Source organism: Pyxicephalus adspersus, chromosome 7, assembly GCF_032062135.1.
Source record: "Pyxicephalus adspersus chromosome 7, UCB_Pads_2.0, whole genome shotgun sequence".
NCBI classification, from domain to species: domain Eukaryota; kingdom Metazoa; phylum Chordata; class Amphibia; order Anura; family Pyxicephalidae; genus Pyxicephalus; species Pyxicephalus adspersus.
The window spans coordinates 61,312,909-61,316,069 of NC_092864.1; the positions used below are offsets into that span (position 1 = coordinate 61,312,909).

At 40.7% G+C, this 3,161-nt stretch overlaps 1 protein-coding gene across 1 annotated transcript in view; it reads right to left on the reverse strand.

The window, feature by feature from the left end:
• The window catches only part of FASTKD2 (FAST kinase domains 2), a gene marked incomplete in the record, with an annotated part of 19,635 nt that extends 18,238 nt beyond the window's left edge, over positions 1 to 1,397 (reverse strand). Inside the window, 1 exon segment of the mRNA XM_072418702.1 lies at positions 1,279 to 1,397.
• Between the last annotated feature and the right edge of the window lie 1,764 nt (positions 1,398 to 3,161).

Sequence of the window (3,161 nt, forward strand, 5' to 3'; positions counted from 1 at the left end):
TGGTTGGGATCAGTGGGAGGAATGGCGACCGCTGGTTGGGATCAGTGGGAGGAACAGAGCTTACTAATGTCAGTAGAAAGAATAGTGCCCCTAATCAGTGTGGGAAATATTGCTTTATCATGGGGAAGAAGAGTTCTTTAAAGCTGGTAAAGATCACTGGCTTAAAATACAGACATGGTACCTGTGTATTACCTGCACGTCAAGATGAAATCCCACCTCCTCACTCAGCTGTAAAATATTGGCACAGAGGTTTTAGCAGTAGATGGACAGAGGTAGGGCTCTGTGACAGGGTACAGCCTAACTTCAACTAAACTCTACAATTAAACAAGTGTGATCAGGTGGTCTTTTAGTGCAGAAGGGACAGGTGATTGAATTTAAATCCTTTGTGAATATTGAGGAATATACTGATACATTTGTGCCTGGGGACCGGCTATAGTAGAAGGTAAAGCTCTGCCAATACCTCCTGTCCCTTACATACCTAGCGGCCCATTGTGAAGAAGGCATGGAGGGAGGAGCAATAAAGATTGTAAGCTCTTTAGGGCAGGGTCCTCTCCTCCTCCTCCTGTGTCACTGTTAGTTGTCTGTCATTTGCACCCCCTATTTAACGTACATATGTATGTTTGCACTTTTTAAATCCTGTTTATTATTTTAAATATCTGAAAGTTCTTAAGCTGCCTGTTAGAATGGATGCTAATCAGCCATAACAGAAAAGATTTGAAGCTGATGTGGGGTGGTGAATTCCTTTTTTTAGCAGTTCAAAAGAATCTGGGCTTTAAAGTGAACGTCTGCTGTCTCTGTATTACTATTATTGACGTGATCAGTCATAGTCTAATGTCCCTGACATCAGAGGATTCTCACTTGATACAAATGACTGACGTGTACTGACATTTATGGATCCATTAGGACAGATCTATGTATGACGAGATGTGAATGACTGCAATACAAATGAAGGGAGGGGAGCATATCGGGGTGCTGCTAGTTCTCTGTTCTCCACAGAACTGATCGGTGCTGGGTATACAGAGCTCCTTCATTTCCTGCAGCAAAATGTATACGCTGCCTTCTTCCAGGACTGCTTTGTAAGAGAACCCAAGAAACCCACCAGAATGCAATGACAGCAAATATGTATTTTCATTCATTTGTCATAAATACAAGAACCCTTTAAATAACAAACACTATCCCGCAATGAGCCTGGGCTCGTGTCATGTTACAGTGCTGCAGTGAGCCTTTTATTAGGTAATAATGACTGCTGTCACGTAAATACAAATGTATCACACTCACCTTGATCAGACACCACGTAAGAACAGCGTGACCATCACCAGGACGCCACCATTACGTGACGTCACCAATGCTTACGGCAAGCCCCGATGACCTAAAATACTACATGGCGTTGCGAAAACTCTGAATGGAAGGTGCAGTAACAACGACCCCTAGAGGTCAACTCTTGCAAGAACAGCATAAGGCACGTCATGATAATCCCGCCCCTGGGTGTTCTGTGTAGTGTTGCCTGGCAACAACAAAGCGTGCTTTTCTGGTGTGCTGTGTAGCTGATGTCATGGCGAAGTTTGTTCTCGCAGGTAAAGATCTACCGATATTTATTTTTGTTGCTTTTGCTAACATATTTTATAATATTTCTGACTTTATTTTTGCAGCTTCTACATTAGAAAATAGCTGGATAAGTAGTAATTAGTGTAAGTGGCCAGCAGGGGGCGCTCTGCTCACCTTATAATATTGTGTATTATAATGTGTGTCTATGGACATTTATGGTCATTACAGTGACCGGTCATATAGTGTATATGAGATATATATATATTATATATACACATATATACAAATATCTCATGCCGTCTGCACGACCCACTCTCATTGCTGAACTCTGACCAGTCTTGTTGCTGCCCCCCAATCAATACCAACATGTGACAACTCTATCTTAAAAACTTTATTTAAATAATAAAAAATTTCAGATTATTGAAAGCGGGGTAGGTAGGTATATCACTTTATCTGGTGGTTGTAAATTCTGCACCAAAATCCACATCCATACCGATCACACAATTCACAAAGCAAGTAAATGCCATCAGATGTTTGTCCCATGTGTGGGAATGGTAAATTGGAAGAGAAGAGAAAGAGAAGGTTGTTTTAATGGCATTTTTTCCCTGTTAAAAGCATGTATTTATTTAATCCAATAGTCATAAACTCAATAAAATTCAACAGTGTGCAACAGTGCATACAATAGTTGTTACAATGAAACATATGTCAGCTTTGGAAGGTACTGACTGGACTTTAATTAGGATTACTAATAGCAAATTAAGTCCAGTCAGTACCTTCAAAAGCTGACGTATGTTTCATTCTTGAGTTTATGACTATTGGAAATAAATAAATACATGCTTTTAAAAAGAAAAAAATAGAGTGCCATTAAAACAGCCTGCTTTTCCTCTTCTCTTCCAATTTACCTTTACGTCATAGACTGGGCACACCTCAGATTGATCTGACTTTACAGTCTCCCTTATGGAATATCCTCTTCTTTTTTCTACCATGTGTGGTAAAATCTACTAAAGTCAGTGACAGACATCGTGGCCCCTGTGTAGGACTGACTCTGGGCCCCTGTTGGCTGAGGAGGGTCCGGGCCCCTCTCACAATAGCAGCACACTTTCCACCTCCCTATGCCTGAGTGTACTATAAAGCTACGCATGCACAGCTCAGCTTTTTTTGACATTCAGACAGGTAAGACGGATTATTGCAGAAAGCATATCACCTATCCATTTCTGCAATAATGACCTGCCTGGTCCTGTATTGTTCAAGGTGGGATTTTATGTCCACATTTTATTACCTCATGTCATAAATGTTTGCCTTGGCCACCCTTGAGGGCATACTAAAATGTTTCATAGCACAACTGAAAATCTGCCAGAACCGCTGTGACTAGCTGGTACCATTTATTTTGTGTACAAATACATGACAATCGTGTGATGATCTGAGATGTTTCTTGGTAACAGGTACTACATATGGCTGCACAGTTATGTATAAACTATACTCTTCATGTGCTGCATGGGTTTCCTGAAGTCTTACATATGTTCATGTGTACTATGTTTATGCAACTATTGAACTTTACTTACTGTCATTTCAGGGAAGGCAGACTGCCCACATTATGCCAAAGCAGAACTTCTTGC